General features: G+C 39.0%; 1 protein-coding gene across 1 annotated transcript in view; it reads right to left on the bottom strand.

Moving 5' to 3' along the window:
* The window catches only part of LOC120432856, a 520,225-nt gene that overhangs the window by 241,983 nt on the left and 257,362 nt on the right, over positions 1-20,880 (bottom strand). The gene's annotated exons all lie outside the window — the stretch shown is intronic.

The raw sequence follows: 20,880 nt of genomic DNA, 5'->3' as shown, positions 1-20,880 counted from the left end.
GAGAGCTTGCTTGTGAGGTTCAGGGACACATGGCGCTATAAACACTTCAACCAAAAACTTGGCCTGAACGTTTCTAGTAATGTTAACCTATAACTTTCTTCCGACCGCTGCATGTGGAAAATTGATCCAGGTCTGCTTGCACCTACAGATAACAAACTGAGACATTTTCATTATTATCATCAGTGCTTAAACGACCCGTTTCTCTCTCTTTCCGGTCAAAAATACCAATTATGTCATGTATACAAGTGTAAGCGTGTCTTCATTGCATTTTTTATGTATTCATGCTAATGTTCAGTGAGTGTAAGCTGTGTCTTCATTGCAATTTTTATTTTATAATCAGGTTTAATTCATGCATCTTTTCACTGAGCTGTGGATTCAAACTGTCTCACTTCTGATTCTTTCCAAAAATAATTTCAGATGTAACAATTTGTATATGTGTGTTTTCTATTCATTCATGTAATTGTTAGTTAATGTATTTATTTTTCTTGGTCTTTCTCTTTTCTTTCTTTTTTTTTGGCGGACAATCCTAAACCTCCATGATTTAGCTTCCATTTTCAATGCAATTATATCCTGTACTCTCGCACTCAAACTCGTCCAGGCTTGACCTCTTACTGGTCCCTGTCCCTCTTCTCACAGTGTCCTGTTTGGCCTTAAAATCTCCAGGAAACACAGGCTCAACTCAGCTGTTTCTTCTTCTCTGTTTCTTCTCTGTTAATCTTTCAATCTTTTCTTGTAGGTTAGGTCCCAGCATGGCAAATATCCAGTGCCTTCAAACAGTCATGTCACTTGTCAGGTTTCCAGCTTGTAATTCAAAGCTCATGTTCCATCAGTGGTATTCATACATATCAGTTACTTCAAGGGAAACATTTTCAACAGGCAAACAGCAAAAAAGTACTGCTCAAAGCTGCTTGACCTCTTATCTGCAATTTTCCCGGAGTCCATTAACTGACAAAATAAATATAAATAAATAAAATACAATAAGGCAAAATACAAAAACAGCTGAACAGAAATTGTCGCACTATGCTCCTTTGTTTATTGTGCATAAATAGTGAATTGTCCTGACAGAATATTGCGTTTCGCTTCTGTTATTACCACGGTACATTGACAAAAACATATACAATAAGGCAAAATACAAAAATCTATGGCACATAGACAAAACAATAATTCCTTCAAAGAAAAATCCCATGTTCTAGAAACAAAAGTAAAACTGTAACTGAATTAAAAAGAAAAATACGTTAATGTTCTGCGATGCTCACTTCTCTGAGACTGAGCCTGATACTTGGTGGTGTCCCATCTTTTGTACAAGTTCATCAATGTTCGGGGTCAGGCTCTGAGCTGAGGAAATCCTCAGGATTGAGTCAAGATGTCTATCAGTAAGACGGCTCCGGTGTGATGTTTTGTTTAGCTTCATCAAAGAGAACAATTGTTCACACAGGTATGTGCTGCCAAACATGGAGAGCATCTGAGCAGCTTGGATGCGCAGCTGAGGCATCGTGCCAGGGATGAAACGTGCAAATTCAGCAGCACCCAGTCTCTGATATTTTTCCCTCAGTGTGTCATTGCAGTGGAGCTCAATCAACTCCATTTAGAGGTTTGGTGGTGAGCTTTCCACGTCAACTCCAAAAGGATTGGCGACCAGTTCAAACCTGCTTTTTTGAGCTTCAAATTTAGCAAATCAGCGTCGGAAGTTGGTGGCAAGTATGTTGAGTTTATCGGCAAACTGTGCACTCTGGAACACAGCGGTGGAGAGCTTCTTTTTCATGGTCTGGCAGCTGGGGGAAATGGCTCATGTTGTCTTTCCGCATCTGCATCTCCCACAGACTCAGCTTGGTTTTAAACGCCTTCACTGTACTGTACATATCAGAGATGACATGCCTCCGTCCCTGCAGTTGCAGGTTCATCACATTCAGATGGCTTGTGGTGTCGCACAGAAACGCCATTTCACACATAAATGTTTCATCTCGAAGCTCTGTTGTGTCTTTCCGTTTGCTTTCCATGAACAGACAGATCTCCTCACGCAGCTCAAAACATCTTTGCAGCACCTTTCCCTGGCTTAGCCATCTCACATCTGTGTGATAGGGCAAGTCACCATACTCTGTATCTAACTCGCCCAGAAATGCCTTGAACTGGCGGTGATTTAAACCTTTGGCTCTGATGAAGTTAACTGCACGCGTTATGATGGTCATTACATGTTCCATTTTCAAGGCTTTGCCACATAACAACTCCTGGTGTATTATGCTGTGATAAGCTGTCAGCTCCTCTGTGACATTTTCGTCCGATATCCTCTCACGTATCCTTGCCACCAATCCACTCCTGTGTCCACACATCGCGGGTGCTCCATTTGTTGTCTATACCACGAGTTTATCCCAAGGCAGCCCCTTGTCTGCCTCTTATCTTGTAGTTGTGCCATGCATAGGATATAACGCCAAAAACTCTTCTGTTTTGCTCAGGGTGGACTCCACTCCACAAAATGAAAAATGACAGCAGGGCAATATCAGTTGTGTCTGTGCTCTCATCCACAGCAAGAGAATATGTGATGAAATCTTTTCCCTTTACCACAAGCTGTTCTTTTAGATTGGTGGAAAGCTGGTCTGCATGTTCAGTAACCCTGTTTCCGGCAGGCGGGCCTTGGCTTTGACATTTCTGCTCTAAATGGATGAGCTGCCTCGTAACCCTCTGATCTTTTAACTAAAAATACAGAAAATAGAACTCAGCTGATAAGATGCTTCTGATAGCACCAAATCACAACAACAATCGCCTCAAGGCGCTTTATATCTCAATCTAAAACATGATCAACCTATCTCTAATAATCGGCTATGTACCACAGGCCTTCAAGGAGGCTGTAGTTAAACCTTTACTCAAAAAGCCATCTCTAGACCCAGCTGTCTTAGCTAATTATAGGCCAATCTCCAACCTTCCTTTCATATCAAAAATCCTTGAAAGAGTAGCTGTCAAACAGCTAACAGATCATCTGCAGAGGAAAGGCTTATTTGAAGAGTTTCAGTCAGGTTTCAGAGCTCATCACAGCACAGAAACAGCTTTAGTGAAGGTTACAAATGATCTTCTTATGGTCTCTGACAGTGGACTCATCTCTGTGCTTGTCCTGCTAGACCTCAGTGCTGCGTTTGATACTGTTGACCATAATGTCCTATTAGAGCAATTAGAATATGCTGTAAGTATCACAGGTACTGCACTGCAGTGGTTTGTATCATATCTATCTAATAGACTCCAATTTGTACATGTAAATGGAGAGCTAACTTTCTACTTCTTAATTCAGATAAAACTGAGGTTATTGTACTCATCCCTGAAAATCTTAGAAATATGGTATCTAACCAGATTCTTACTCTGGATGGCATTACCTTGGCCTCCAGTAACACTGTGAGAAACCTTGGAGTCATTTTTGACCAGGACATGTCCTTCAATGCACATATTAAACAAATATGTAAGACAGCTTTCTTCCATTTGCGCAACATCTCTAAAGTTAGAAATATCCTGTTTCAGAGTGATGCTGAAAAACTAGTTCATGCATTTATTACTTCCAGGCTGGACTACTGTAATTCACTATTATCAGGATGTCCTAAAAACTCGCTGAAAAGTCTTCAGCTAATTCAAAATGCTGCAGCAAGAGTACTGACAGGGACTAGAAAGAGAGAGCAGATTTCTCCTGTTTTGGCTTCCCTTCATTGGCTTCCTGTTAAATCCAGAATTGAATTCAAAATCCTGCTCCTCACATACAAGGTCTTAAATAATCAGGCCCCATCTTATCTTAATGACCTTGTAGTACCATATCACCCTATTAGAGCACTTCGCTCTCGCTCTGCAGGCCTACTTGTTGTTCCTAGAGTATTTAAAAGTAGAATGGGAGGCAGAGCCTTCAGTTTTCAGGCCCCTCTTCTGTGGAACCAGCTTCCAGTTTGGATTCGGGAGACAGACACTATCTCTACTTTCAAGATTAGGCTTAAAACTTTCCTTTTTGCTAAAGCATATAGTTAGGGCTGGACCAGGTGACCCTGAATCCTCCCTTAGTTATGCTGCAATAGACGTAGGCTGCCGGGGATTCCCATGATGCATTGAGTTTTTCCTTTCCAGTCACCTTTCTCACTCACTATGTGTTAATAGACCTCTCTGCATTGAATCATATCTGTTATTAATCTCTGTCTCTCTTCCACAGCATGTCTTTATCCTGTCTTCCTTCTTTCACCCCAACCGTCGCAGCAGATGGCCCCGCCTCCCTGAGCCTGGTTCTGCCGGAGGTTTCTTCCTGTTAAAAGGGAGTTTTTCCTTCCCACTGTCGCCAAAGTGCTTGCTCATAGGGGGTCATATGATTGTTGGGTTTTTCTCTGTATTTATTATTGTGCTATCTACTGTACAATATAAAGCGCCTTGAGGCGACTGTTGTTGTGATTTGGCGCTATGTAAATAACATTGAATTGAATTTATATTGTATAGTAGATCCCACAATAATACATTCACAGCAACACAGAGACCGGGCCTTTGTGATTGCTGCACCTAAACTTTGGAGCAGTCTGACTCTTCAAATAAGGATCTCTCCAACACTAGACAGTTTTAAATCCCATCTGAAAACACATCTTTACTGACTAGCTTTTAATTGTGACTGAGGTTTTGTTTTGTTCTCATTGTGTGTTTGTTTTACTTCTTATTCTGTACAGTACTTTGGTCAACCTGTGTTGTTTTTATTTGTGCTTATAAATAAACTGATTGATTGAATTTACAATGCTTTGATAGCAGCCATTCCACAACTCTCTGTGAATGGAACAATTTGCATTTTAATGATCAGAAACTCACCTCACAGCCCATTGTTCATTTAGTGAGCTGGTTTCAGTCATTGTCAGAGATGGGCAAAAAAGTAATCTGATTACTTTTTTCAAGTAACGAGTAATGTAAGGGATTACTATTTCAAGACACTGGCGGATTCTTCAACTGACTGCTGTGGCACACCTGCACCAGGGTAAACCTCCGCCTACCCCAGTCCTGCTTTACAGGTGAAAATAGAGCAACAGGACCGCTAGTCTTTGATTTTATTTATTTTCTGCTGTGTTTTACTTGCATCTATTTGAAAGACTGAGTGTAAACACACAAAAATATTTTATTTTATGTGCTGGAATGTGCAGAAAATAGGTTTAAATGTTAAACAAATTTCTTCCAGTCAGAGAATGTTGCATATAATTAAGTTTTTGCTTGATGCATAAAGTTAAAAGATTTAAAGTTTTAAAAAGAGACATTTTCATTTGATTACATTTTGTATGATGGATTATGCAGAAAAAGTAGAATTGGGCTGAAAGATCTATCGCTTTATCACCTATTCAGGTTGTAAATTGTGTTTTTAAAAATTAACTAGGTATATAAGTAATTAATTAAAATAAGTAATCAGTAAAGTAACGGGATTACTTTTTGGGGGAAGTAATCAGTAATTAGTTACTGATTACTTTTTTCAAGTAACTTGACCAACACTGGTCATTGTACAAATCAAATCAAAATCAAAGCAATCAAAAAGGGTTTTATTGCCAAATGTTGAGCAGGTTTACAACATTAGGAAATTGCTGCGCTCCTTAGTGAAAAAGTTATTGTTTATAATGTTGTGGAAACTTGCAGTCAGTTGAGACTGAAGAAGTCACTTGGATGAGTGACGAAATGTTTCTCCCAGTGAAAACGCTACGTCCAGATGAACAGAATCAACTTTTGGGGACACTTTTACAGAGTTAAAGATGATTACTAATAGATAACACACTCAGTGTACTAAACACACTGTGTGCAGGACTTTGTTTGGTGTTTGCATAGATGAAAATTATGCAAACTGCTGATCTGTTGAACCAGCTGATCCAGCCTTTTGTCTGAGCTGGAGTCAGTCACGCACACAGGTTGAACAGGGTGTGTTCTGTTTAGCACCTGCATGTAAAACAGAAGCAAAACTGTTCCTGTGAAATGAAACTGAAAGCCTCTCTGAGCGTCTCCCTGTAGAAAATGGAGGCTGAGCTCAGTCAGATCACTCAGCCTGCAGACAAATGGAGGAGCGTTTGAGACGTGCAGATAAACAGTCGCAGCTTTGTGTTGGCCTCTGAGAGCCGTCCTGCTGTCATGGTATCAAGTGCATGACGGCTCTCTGCACACACTTTGAGTCCTTATTCACATTTTCTATAAGTCCTCATCAGGAACATGTAGGTTTGGATTTGTTCCCCTTAATAACAAACACCTCCATTTACAAACTTAATTTGGTGTTTTCTTTGTTTAACATTTTAATGTGTTTGATCTGAAACTTTTAAGTGTGACAAACATACAAAAACCAGGAAACCAGGAAGGAAACAAAAACTGTTTCACTCTGTATGTCTTTGTTTCCATCTTATGTTCTTATATGTTGTTTGTTTGAAACTTCTGATCAGTATTTTAAAGCTCTTAAACTGAACTCAGACACATAAACTACAAACTGGTCAGACATTAGAAATGAATTGTTCCTCTGAGTATTTGAACCTGCTGTTGTGTTGCTTTTGTGTGCTGCTGTCACTGATGGCTGCTGCTGCTGTGACAACAAACACACAAATAGTTTTATGTCATCAGAAATCACTCTGGAAATACTCAGAAAAAAAAGATGGTTTATGTTTTAAAGCTGATACTTTCACACTCCAACACTGTTATTATGTCCTGCAGTCTGAGTGTGTAACAGCACTGCCCCCATGAGGTCAAACTGGAGCATTGCACATGATAATTCTCTTCCAGCAAACTTCATTTCTTCCATACACGTCTAACCCTGAGTTAGACGATGAAGCTCACATGATTTAACTTCTCTGCCAATGACATAAATTGACAAATAAATAATTTAAACTAAAGTAACGAGCGACTGAGACTTATTCATGAAATAAAAGAGGTTGCTCCCACAGCCAGACTGGAACTGCACCTTATGTACATTCTGTGGGATTAAGGAGCTTGGAAAGAAAAGCGTCTGGACTTCTTTGAGTTGCTTGAAGACGTTTCACCTCTCATCCGAGAAGCTTCTTCAGTTCTAAGGTCAAATAGTGGAGAGTCCCAGATTTAAACCTAATGGGAGTCAAAGGACCCCCTGATGATCCTCTAGTTGCCTGAGCCAAGGTGTGAAAGCGGGTGTGGGTCCTAATCAGCCAGAGTTTCGGGTGCGCTCATTGTGAAACCTGGCCCCACCCTATCATGTGATTTCCTGAGGTCAGATGGCCCAGGATGTGAGTGGGCGTTAAGGCGTCTGGGAAGGGATCTCAAAACTGGATTATAGATGGCAGACAGTTGGTGTCATAAACCACCGCCTCTGTTCAAAGATGGTCGCTCACAGTGGACGTAAATGGCTTCTTTCACTCCTCTTTCAAACCATCTGTCCTCTCTGTCCAAAATGTGAACATTGGCATCCTCAAAAGAGTGACCTTTATCCTTTAGATGCAGATGAACTGCTGAGTCTTGTCCTGTGGAGGTGGCTCTTCTATGTTGTGTCATGCACTTGTGAAGTGGCTGTTTGGTTTCTCCGATGTAGAGGTCTGGGCATTCCTCGCTGCACTGTACAGCATACACCACGTTGTTAAGTTTGTGTTTAGGAGTTTTGTCTTTAGAGTGAACCAGTTTCTGTCTGAGTGTGTTAAAGCGAGACCCCACAAGCAGCTACAAAAAGAAAGTTATGGCTTGCCTTCAAGACCTTGAAAGGGACAAAGTCATTGACTTCCCAGACGCCTTAACGCCCACTCACATCCTGGGCCATCTGACCTCAGGAAATCACATGATAGGGTGGGGCCAGGTTTCACAATGAGCGCACCTGAAACTCTGGCTGATTAGGACCCACACCCGCTTTCACACCTTGGCTCATGTGATTACGTAGAGGATCATCAGGGGGTCCTTTGTCCCCCTGTGGGGGGAAACTCCCATTAGGTTTAAATCTGGGACTCTCCACCACTGATCCTTAGAACTGAAGAAGCTTCTCGGATGAGAGGTGAAACGTCTTCAAGCAACTCAAGAAGTCCAGACGCTTTTCTTTCCAAGCTCCTTAGTCTACGATGACCTGGATGACTGAGAACCTTCACAGACATTCTGTGGGATTCATTTCACTTCTGTCATCCTGTATTTTATGTATATAAGATTAAGATTTGTTTATGCATGTGTACATGTACGTATCCACGTGTGTGTGTGTGTGTGTGTGTGTGTGTGTGTGTGTGTGCATGTGTGAGAATGTGTGTGTGTATGCATGTGAGTGTGTGTGTTTGTGTTTGGGGGTGTGTATGTGTGACCTCCTGCCCACAAAAGGGTCAAAAAGGCAGGAAGCTTACTAAACAAGAAAACAGAACCTTCACAGAGGATTTGTCCCCTATAATAAAACACTACAGCCTCCCTCACCATTCGACAGGCTGGTGAGGGAGTCAGAAACAAAAGAATGTCTTTGATCATGATGTTTGAACTAAGACTTACAAATTTAAGTAAAACAATGACAGCATTTAACAATTTGACTCCAACAGTATAGCTTGGACATTATCACATGGACAAATAATATGATTAACAACATTAAAAGTACCTAAGGCTTATGGATATTTGCGAACACTAGGCAGGAGATAAGCAGCGTCTTTGCTATCTTTACAGCCTCTTGGTGTATCTGTAAAGAAACATACAACCTATCCTTTTTCCATTTCCTCTCAGCAGGTCCGTCTAAGGGTGCTCATATGCTCATTCAACCATGGCTCTTATAATAGTTTAGTGCGAAGAGTCCTGGGTTGAGCGATTGTGTCACAGTGAACAACTGGACTCAAGTGCAGGACTCTGTTTGTGAAACAATTGAACGGTTTATTTACAAACACCAAGTGCTATATACAAATGTGCGGGGGCAAAACAGGACTCAAGGGAATCCAGGGGTCCGTTCTTCGTACCTCGCTAAGTAAGTTAGCTGGATTTGATTGTTGACGATTTCGCGTGATCTTGGATCGTTCGGTTCTCCGAAGCTCATCCGGGACTTGCTGTCATAGCAACAGATCAGTGGCGTAAACCTGCTCGGGAGCAGGTTTACTTTATGTAAACAGGATTAGATCGCGGCCACTCAGGTATGTCCGCTGCAGTTATATGAAAGCAACAGCGATATTTCTCCACTGTTTTACCATAAATAAATATCATCAATGTAACTAAAGATAATGCAGTATTTGATTCTTTTATTGATTTCATACAGATACATACAGGTCATTTCCGAAAAAAAGGGAAATGTACTATTAATCCTTCTATTTCATGTAGTAGATTATTTCAGATGTAATTCATATTTTGGAGTAGTAATAGTAAATTACAAGATGAGAGACCACGACTATAAAAGCGAAGGTGGATTTGGGAAGTCTGTCGCAGCCATGTCCTCTCCGTTTGTACGCGAGCAACCCAAGATTGATAAGGAGAGTGTTCGGAATTCAGCGGATATTGCGGGATAGACGGGATCCTTTAGCTCAGCAGGACAGTGTGCTCATAGAGAGATATCGATTCTCCCATGAGGGTATTATTTACTTAACACTCTCTATCTCTCTCTCTCACACTCTCTCTCTCTCTCTCTCTCTCTCTCTCTCTCTCTCTCTCTCTCTCGCTATATATATATATATATATATATATATATATATATATATATATATATAGATATACTGTGACTGAAGCATGCAACTTACTGTGCATGCTTCAGTCACCCCTTGCATGGGAACAGGTAAAAGTGATGGAGTGTTATGTCAAACTACACACAAAAAACCCCACAATGTCAATAAATGTCACAGTACAAAAAGCCGGGGTGTGGCGAGGGGGTGCAGGACCACCACCTGTCTTTATTTGCTCTGCCCTTTTCTTGGTTGCTGTTATAAACAAACAAACGGATCATTTCAGGGTCTCTTGTCATAGACTAAAAGCAATATAAGTGATAAATATTACCATTCTGTAGAATATTCTTATATTTCACTTTTACTTGTTCCCATGTTCTAGTCGGTCCTGCTGTGGCTCTAATGTGAAAGAGGATATAATGGAATATAATATAATAACTTACTTATGAGTTTAATTTGTCAGTAACTTTCTGCCAGCCCTCTCTCCTTGCTTTTGCAGCCTTTGCAGTGTTCCCTTGTGTTTTAATTAAACTCTGAAACTCCTGAAATCCCTCAATCACGAGTTCTTGCTCTGCTGCCGTAAAACACTGAGCGCGCTCCTTCGACATCTTCGCTGACCAATCACAGGGTTGCCGATCAATGTTTCTACTATCGATGCGTAGCCCCTTTTAAGCCACCCAGTGATCTCAGATTACTTCATCCAGCTATGCTAATCGTCAACAACAGGTGTGTTCGGAGAACCGGATTAGCGAGCTCAAAGTTAGCGGGATGATTTGATCTTGGATGTGTCATTTGATCTTGGATGTAGTAAGAGGTACGAAGAACGGGCCCCTGGTAGGCCAATTATGGATCTTCGGATCCACTCGTTTGGTTCTCCGAAGCTCATCTGGGACTTGCTGTCATAGCAACAGATCCGTGGCGTAAACCTGCTTGGGAGCAGGCTTACTTTATGTAAACAGGATTAGATCGCGCCACTCAGGTATGTCCGCTTCATTTATAGGAAAGCAACAGCGATATTTCTCCACTGTTTTTCCATAAATAAATATTATCAATGTAACTAAAGATAATGCAGTATTTGATTCTTTTATTGATTTCATACAGATACATACAGGTCATTTCGAAAAAAAGGGAAATGTACTATTAATCATTCTATTTCATGTATTTGATTATTTCAGATGTAATTCATATTTTAGAGTAGTAATAGTAAAACACTTCGTGTAATCAAGATGAGAGACCACGGCTATAAAAGCGAAGGTGGATTTGGGAAGTCTGCCGCAGCCATGTCCTGTCCGTTTGTACGCGAGCAACCCATTGCGGAAGGTGCAAGATTGATAAGGAGAGTTTTCAGAATTCAGCGGATATTGCGGGATAGACAGGATCCTTTAGCTCAGCGCGACAGTGTGCTCATAGAGAGATATCGATTTTCCGTCAGGGTATTATTTATAACTCTCTCTCTCTCTCTCTCTCTCTCTCTCTCTCTCTCTCTACATATATATATATATCTATCTATATATATATATATATATATATATATATATATATATATATATATATATATATATATATATATATATATATATATATATATATATATATATATATATATATATATATATATATATATATATATATATATATATATATATATATATATATCTCCCAACTTTTTGTGCATGCTTCAGTCACCCTTGCATGGGAACAGGTAAAAGTGATGGAGTGTTATGTAAAACTACACACAATAAAACCCACAATGTCAATAAATGTCACAGTACAAAAGCCTGGGTGTGATGAGGGGGTGCAGGACCACCACCTGTCTTTATTTGCTCTGCCCTTTTCTTGGTTGCTGTTATAAACAAACAAACAGATTATTTCAGGGTCTCTTTTCAAGAGACTAAAAGCAATATAAGTGATAAATATTACCATTCTGTGGAATATTCTTATATTTCACTTTTACTTTTCCCATGTTCTAGTGGGTCCTGTTGTGGCTCTAATGTGAAAGAGGATATAATGTAATATAATATAATAAATTACTTACGATTTTAATTTGTCAGCAACTTTCTGCCAGCCCTCTCTCCTTGCTTTTGCAGCCTTTGCAGTGTTCCCCTGCGTTTTAATTAAACTCTGAAACTCCTGAAATCCCTCAATCAAGAGTTCTTGTTCTGCTGCCGAAAAATACTGAGCACACTCCTTCGACATCTTCGCCGACCAATCAAAGGGTTGCCGATCAATGTTTCTACTATCGATCGTAGCCCTTTTAAGCCACCCAGTGATCTCAGATTACTTCATCCAGCTATACTAATCGTCAACAACAGGTGTGTTCGGAGAACCGGATTAGCGAGCTCAAAGTTGGCGCGATGATTTGATCTTGGATGTGTCATTTGATCTTGGACAGTGGCGGTCCTAGCCTATTTGGCGCCCTGGTGAACACTCCTCTGACTAATTACTATTACATTAATATTATATTATTGTATATATTGTTTGGAGTTTAGTCTGTTACTGTAACTATTTTTACCATTTCTTCTTGGAGGAGCTGTAACCCACATAATTAAGAAAGTATTCTGAAAGTTTTAGGATACATGACCTGCCATTATCCAATGACACATCTGCTTACCTGTATCTTTTGCTCGTTTCTCCTTGTAGGAGCCATAATTAAATATTGAATTTTAATGATCACTGGGTTTTCATTTGTTTGGTTGCTATGGTGATGTGTAACAGGAGTCACGTGGGTGCTAGCGGTGACATTAAGAGGGTGTTGTCAGTCTGTCATTCACTGGTTTGATTTTGACAAAGAGGAGGGCTGGGTAGCTGTAGTTTTTGTTGACCGCAGCACAACGAGTTTCCCCTTGTTGCATTAGAGCCTGTGATGTTTTAAGAGTTTGAATCGCGAGCCGATCACATTGCTCTGTAAACTTTTCAAGCACTTTAATAAACTAGAAAAATTTGCATTTCCTGCGAAAATGCAGTGTGGATGCTGGAACGCTGAAGCTGTCAGCTGAAACTAGCTGAAAAAGCTGAAAAGTTGCAGAAATTGTAAAAACTTTGCAGAAGCAAAGGAACGTTGCTAAAATGTAGTAACTCAGCAGAACTGCAATATCTTAGAGGAAATATAATACTTGGCAGAAATACAGTAGCATAGCAGAACTTAGCAGAAATATTGTAACTTACCAGAAACACGATAACTTCCCAAAAATACAAGAATTTCGGAGAAATAGTATAAGATAACAGAAAGAATATATTTAGCCAAACATTCTTAAACATTACAGAAATACTACTCTATAGCAGAAATGATATATTTAGAAAGAAAAATATAATATAGTAGAAATACTATGATTTAGCAGAAATCCTACAATATAGCTCAATAACAATGATTTAGAACAGATATTATGATTGAGCAGAATAGTAATAACTTAAGTGAAAATATTGGAAAGGTAAAATGACAAGCTGAATAAAAAGGAACATGGTTAAGTTTGCTCAAAACTAATTTTTGTTCACCTGTGAAAAATAAAATAAAAATACATTTAGAAATACAAATAAGAACAGCCAACAGATACACACAAAATTAAATATGGATACACAAATCAAGAAATACACACAAAATCAAATATGGATACACAAATGTACAGAGAGAGACACACACAGGGTCTATGCCAGTCAACCAGTCTGAATATATTATATTTTTATCCACCAATGAGATGCTGCCCTAAAGGGCTTTGTGTGTGTCTTCTCTCTCTCTCTCTCTCACACACACACACACACACACACACACACACACACACACACACCCACACTCAGGCTCACACACACACACACACACACACACACATAGCATCAGCAAGTGAACAGGGGCTGTTAACAGCATGTTTCTAGGTCAGTCAAACAGCTGTGAGATTCTCAATTTGAATCCACCAATCAGAGAGGCTGTGTGCTTTTTCCTGCCACAACTGGTGCACCAAGTGCAGGCTTTTACAGCACAGAGAGAGACAGGATTTTGCAGTCTATTTCTCATAGTGAGGACTCCCCTCAAACAAACAGCCATAAATTCCTAACCAGAGGGGCTAAAACGGTCATTCTTAGACCGTTGTGTTCAGAAGACATGGGAGAATCTTCAAATGTTGACCATTTAAAATAAAAATATGAAATATCATAGATATATGACATAGATGATTGGTTGTCTTAGAAGCCATGATTGCCCCAATATGCAAATTTGAATGTGCAAGGCCTAAGATATGATTGGCTGGCTGGGAAGCCATGAAGGCAACAATATGCAAATTTGAATGTGCAAGCCCTCGGATATGATTGGTTGTCTTAGAAGCCATATAAAAAGCAGTAAAACTGTACTATGATTTGGTAGAAAAACTATAATTAATCAAAAATACTATATTTGGCAGAAATACTATTTTGTAGCAGAAACACTATATTTAGCACAAATCTGATGAAATAGAAGAAATAGTATGATTTAGCAGAAATGCTGTATTTAGCACAAATACTGGAAAGCAGCAGAAATGCTATGACTTAGCACAATAGTAATAACCTAAATAGAAAAATTGGAAAAGCAAAATGGACAGCTGAAAAAAATCCTGAACATGCTAAGGGTCCCTCAAATGTAATTGTTAAATGAAAAAAAAACCCAGCAAAAAAAAGTATAACAGTCACACAACCACAAATATGTACACATATGGTAACACACATGCACAGACAGACACACACAGGATCAAATTCAGTCAACCAGTCTAAATATATTGAATTTGAATCTTACAATGAGATCATCCCATAAAAAGGCTTTCTCTCTCTCTCTCTCTCTCTCACACACACACACACACACACACACACACACACACACACACAGGGAGAGAGAGTAAGTTTCTAGCTCAGTCAAGCAGCCTGGGAGCTGCTAAATTTGAATCCACCAATCAGAGAGCCTGTGCACTTTTTCCGCCAAAAACAGGTGCACGCAGCACAGAGAGACACAGGATTTTTGCAGTCTATTTCTCATAATGACGACTCCCCTCAAACAAATGACCATAATTCCCTAACCGTAGGGGCTAGAACGGTCATTCTTACACCGTTTTGTTCAGAAGAGATGGAGGAATCTTAAAGTATTGACAATTTATCATTAAAATATGAATTATTAAAGATATTTGACTTGTAATGCACCATAATTGAGTAGAGGCGAAGCAAAAACTGCCTTGACCTGCCCTCAAACAACGCTTTCTAACTCTAAATCTATTTGGAGTATCGATATCATTCTTTCACCGTAAGAGACAGCAGGCTTTGGTGAACAGTCATGGAAATTTTCAGGTCTCTGTGGAAATCCAAAAAAAAAAGATATGACAAGAGAAAAAAAAGTGGTTCATTTCAGAGTTTGAAATCTGAAGAAATCTGAGCGAAGGACGAATTTCCTACCCTCAAACAAGTCTAACTCATTTCAGAACGGTAATAGGTGAGAAAAGAATTCTTGAATTGTGAGCGTCAGGAGTGTCTGAAGATATACGGGGACAAGCCTCATGTTTTAACTTCGCTTCGTTAAGGAGATATGACGATTCGAATATGCCTCTCATTACAGAAATCAAGCGGTGATTTTGAACAAGCTCTCCATTGACTTTCTATGGAGAGTTTTCCGACTTTGTGTTTGTCTGAGGAGATTTGCCAAAATTCTATAAATCTCACAACAATGATGGTGACATTTTCTGAAAGCCAGCAAAAATACCTACGTTTTGATGTATAATTTGTGGAAGTTGAGTGAAAATTGAGCAAGTAGCAAGAAGTTGTTCGGACATGAAGAGAAAATTGCCAAAGGTACAGTGGCTCACTTAGAACCAACTGCATAGCAACCATAACAACGCATGTATTTTGTGAAAAATCACAAAGATGAAACTCAAAACTTAAAGAGGGATAAGATGAAAACGGTAACAGATATGAAAAAGCTGAATCATTAATGAATAGCCCAATAATTTGTGAACATTTTAAAGTTTGAATGGTTGTTCTACGTGAAAGTAGGAAAAAGTAGTTAAGTTTCAAAAACAAGCAAGTTTTAGCAGAATTGCGGAAGTTTCCCATTCATTTCAATGGGACAAATTAAAGGAAAAAAACTTAATATTTTAAAAAGTATAACAGCAAAAAATACCAAAAGTCATAGCTGGAATTAGCAGAAATAGCAGAATAGTTTAAAATTTGAACGGTGAAAATCGGCTGAAAATTGTGGAAGTAGATCCACGGCGAAAAACGTACGGAAGCAACTAGAAGAATAAAGTATAAAGAACTAGAAAAATTTGCATTTCCTGCAAAAATGCTGTGTGGATGCCTTAACGCTGAAGCTGTCTGCTGAAAAGCTGAAAAAGATGAAAAGTTGCAAAAAGTTGTATGGTGGTGAAAAAAAAATGTTGCCTTGAGCAGGATTCAAACCCCGCCCTCTTAGTCTCAAGGCGACTACTCATCTCACTAAGCCAAAGTCACTCTCAATTACTCAAACTCATTCTCACAAGGAAAGAGATGGAGAGACTGACAATTTTGCTGAAATGAGCAGAAGCTGCTGAGAATTGTGCTGGTAAGAGGAGAAAAGGCTGAAAATTTTGCAGAAAAGAGGTGAATCAGCAGAATTTCTGCTGAAAAGAGGTAAAGAAGCAAAAACTTGCGCTGAAAAGAGATGAATCAGCAGAATTTCTGCTCAAAAGAGTTTAAGAAGCAGAAAGTTGCGCTGAAAAGAGATGAATCAGCAGAATTTCTGCTTAAAAGAGTTTTTCCTGAAAATAGCTGAGATTTGTGCTAATAAGAGGTGAAAAGGCTGAAAATTTTGCAGAAGAGGTGAACAAGCAGAATTTGGGCTGAAAAGAGGTGAAAATTCTGCTGAAAACAGTTCAATCAGCAGAATTTCTGCTGAAAAGTGTTCTGCAGAACTCTTTTCAGAATTCTGCTGAAAAGATGTTTTTGCTGAAAATAGCTGAAAAAGCTGGGAAACTGAAAATTTTGCTGAAAAGGGGTGAAAAAGCTGAAACTTAGTTAAAAAAGTTTCTCTGCGTAAAACAGGTTTCTGCTTAAAACAGCTAAAAAGTTGAGATTTGTGCTGAAAACAGGTGTTCAAATCCCATGACCAGGAGCAAGTTTTAGCAGAATTGTGGAAGTTTTCCATTCATTTCAATGGGACAAATTAAAGGAAAAAAGTGTAATATTTTAAAAAGTATAACAGTAATAAACACCAAAAGTCATAGCTGCAATAAGCAGAAAGAGCAGAACAGTGTAGAGTTTGAACGGAGAAAATCGGACAAAAACTGCTGAAGTAGTTCAGTGCCGAAAAACGTACGGAAGCAACTTGAAGATGAAGAAAAGATAAAGAATAAAGAGAAACAGGAACTCAATAGTGTGGAAGCCCTTGAGGGCATCCACACAATAATAAAGAATAAAGAGAAACAGGAACTCAATAGTGTGGATGCCTCCAGCATCCACACAATAAAGAACTAGAAAAACTAGAAAAATTTGCATTTCCTGCGAAAATGCAGTGTGGATGCTGGAATGCTGAAGCTGTCAGCTGAAACTAGCTGAAAAAGCTGAAAAGTTGCAGAAACTGTAAAAACTTTGCAGAAGCAAAGGAACGTTGCTAAAATGTAGTAACTTAGCAGAACTGCAATATCTTAGAGGAAACATAATACTTGGCAGAAATACAATAGCATAGCAGAACTTAGCAGAAATATTGTAACTTACCAGAAACACGATAACTTCTCAAAAAGTAAAGAATTTAGGAGAAATAGTATAAGATAACAGAAAGAATATATTTAGCCAAACATTCTTAAACATTACAGAAATACTATGATTTAGAAAAACAGTACAACATAGCAGAAATGCTGCGATTTACCAGAGACACTGTAAAATACTATTAATATTGAAATTTAAAAAAAACATACTATGTTTTAGCACAAATATTGTAATTTGACAGAAATACTATCATTTGGCAGAAATACTATGTTTCAGCAGAAATATTATAACATAGCAGAAATAAAATTATATAGCAGAAATGCTATATTTAGAAAGAAAAATATAATATAGTAGAAATACTATGATTTAGCAGAAATACTGTAATCAGCACATATACTGTAACATGACAGAAATTCCTCCACTTAGTAGTCATACTATAACATAAAACAAATGTTATGATTTGGCACAAAAACCATAATTTGGCAAAATACTATGATTTAGCAGAAATACTATGATTGAGCAGAAGTACTAAGATGTAGGTAAAGTACTTTGATTTAACAGAAATACAATTATGGAGGAGTAATACTTTAAAATGGGAGAAATATTGATACACACACATACACAGAGCCTAAAGGGAACAGTATTTGTGCCATGGAGTGTTAACAAGAATGTGAGGTCCATATTAGAAAAGCTGCTAAAATCATAAATGTTTGCAGTATTGGGAAAGAGAGTGAGCGCCTGGAAAACAGGGTGATGAGCAGTCAGAATTAGATTGCGGTGAGAGGTGAAAAACGCCGTTTTTTGGAGTTATAAAACGTCGTGTAACTCAAAAACTAGGTGGACTAGAAGCATAATTCTTGTACTGGGTGAATCAGTGGACTTTGGTGTACTTTGACTGTGATTTGCATTGCTCTTTGTACATCTGTCGCTGAGATATGACGAGAGAAGAAAGGGCAGACCTCAGATATGATTGGCTGGCTGGGAAGCCGTGCAGGCCCTGATTTGTAAATTTGAATGTTGCATCCCTAAGATATGATTGGCTGGGTGAGAAGCCGTGCAGGCCCTGATATGTAAATTTGAATGCCTCAGTCCTCACAGAGGATTGGCTGCCTGGGGACCTGGCAGAAATATATAGAAATACTATGATTAAGCATAAATACTACATTTAGCAGAAATACTATATTAAGCACAAAATCCTATAATAAGCAGAAATACTATATTAAGCAATATAAATATCCTATAAAAATCCTATAAAAAGCAAAAATACTGTACTATGATTTGGTAGAAAAACTATAATTAATCAGAAATACTAAATTTAGCAAAAATCTTATAAAACAGCAGAAATGCTATGATTTAGCACAATAGTAATAACTTAAACAGAAAAATTGGAAAAGCAAAATGGACAGCTGAAAAAATGCTGAACATGCTAAGGGTCCTTCAAATATACTTGTTAAATGAAAAAAAAATCGGCAAAAAAATATATAACAGCCACACAATCACAAATATGGACACATATGGAAACACACACACACACACACACACACACACACACAAGATCCAATTCAGTCAGCCAGTCTAAATATATTGAATTTAAATCTTACAATGAGATCATCCCATAAAAAGGCTCTCTCTCTCGCTCTCTCTCTCTCTCTCTCTCACACACACACACACACACACACACACAAGATCCAATTCAGTCAGCCAGTCTAAATATCCATTCGCTTCCGCTTATCCTTTTCAGGGTCGCGGGGGGCGCTGGAGCCTATCCCAGCTGTCATAGGGCGAGAGGCGGGGTACACCCTGGACAGGTCGCCAGTCTGCCGCAGGGCCAACACACAGGGACAGACAATCATTCACACTCACATTCACTCGCACATTCACACCTAGTGACAATTTCGATTATCCAGTCTAAATATATTGAATTTAAATCTTACAATGAGATCATCCCATAAAAAGGCTCTCTCTCTCGCTCTCTCTCTCTCTCTCTCTCTCTCTGTCACACACACACACACACACACACAAGATCCAATTCAGTCAACCAGTCTAAATATATTGAATTTAAATCTTACAATGAGATCGACTCACACACACACACACACACACACACACACACACACACACAAGATCCAATTCAGTCAACCAGTCTCAATATATTGAATTTGAATCTTACAATGAGATCATCCCATAAAAAGGCTCTCTCTCTCTCTCTCTCTCTCTCTCTCTCTCTCTCTCTCACACACACACACACACACACACACACACACAAGATCCAATTCAGTCAACCAGTCTAAATATATTGAATTTGAATCTTACAATGACATCATCCCATGAAAAGGCTTTCTCTCTCTCTCTCTCTCTCTCTCTCTCTGTCACACACACACACACACACACACACACAAGATCCAATTCAGTCAACCAGTCTAAATATATTGAATTTGAATCTTACAATGAGATCATCCCATAAAAGGCTTTCTCTCTCTCTCTCTCTCTCTCTCTCTCTCACACACACACACACACACACACACACACACACACACACACACACACACACAGATCCAATTCAGTCAACCAGTCTAAACATATTGAATTTAAATCTTACAATGAGATCATCCCATAAAAAGGCTCTCTCTCTCTCTCTCTCTCTTGTCACACACACACACACACACACACACACACACACACACACACACACACACACACACACACAGAAAAGATCCAATTCAGTCAACCAGTCTAAATATATTGAATTTAAATCTTACAATGAGATCATCCCATAAAAGGCTTTCTCTCTCTCTCTCTCTCTCTCTCTCTCTCCTCTGTCACACACACACACACAAACACACACACACACACACACACACACAGGAGAGAGAAGTAAGTTTCTAGCTCAGTCAAGCAGCCTGGGAGCTGCTGAATTTGAATCCACCAATCAGAGAGCCTGTGCACTTTTTCCCGCCAAAACAGGTGCAGCAGTCTATTTCTCATAATGACGACTCCCCTCAAACAAATGACCATAATTTCCTAACCGTAGGGGCTAGAACGGTCATTCTTACACCGTTTTGTTCAGAAGAGATGGGGGAATCTTAAAGTGTTGACACTTTATCATTAAAATATGAATTATTGAAGATATTTGACTTCTAATGCACCATAACTGAGTAGAGGCAAGCGAAAACTGCCTTGGCTTGCCCTCAAACAACGCTTTCTAACTCTAAATCTATTTGGAGTATTGATATCATTCTTTCACCGTAAGAGACAGCAGGCTTTGGTGAACAATCATGGAAATTTTCAGGTCTCTGTGGAAATCCATCAAAAAGATATGACGAGAGAAAAAGTGCCTCATTTCCAGAGTTTGAAATCTGAAGAAATCTGAGCGAGGGACAAATTTCCTACCCTCAAACAAACCCAATTCATGGCCAAATGGTAATAGATGAGAAAAAATTCTTGAATTGTGAGCGTCAGGAGTGTCTGAAGATATATTGGCACAAGCCTCATGTCTTAACTTCGCTTCGTTAAGGAGATATGACGATTCGAAAATGCCTCTCATTAGAGAAATCCAGCGGTGATTTTGAACAAACTCTCCATTGACTTTCTATGGAGAGTTTTCAGACTTTGTGTTGGT

The sequence above is a fragment of the Oreochromis aureus genome, linkage group 14, assembly GCF_013358895.1.
Source record: "Oreochromis aureus strain Israel breed Guangdong linkage group 14, ZZ_aureus, whole genome shotgun sequence".
Classification (NCBI taxonomy): domain Eukaryota; kingdom Metazoa; phylum Chordata; class Actinopteri; order Cichliformes; family Cichlidae; genus Oreochromis; species Oreochromis aureus.
Note: the sequence above shows the minus strand (reverse complement) of the source record. Positions and strands in the feature narration are given on the sequence as shown.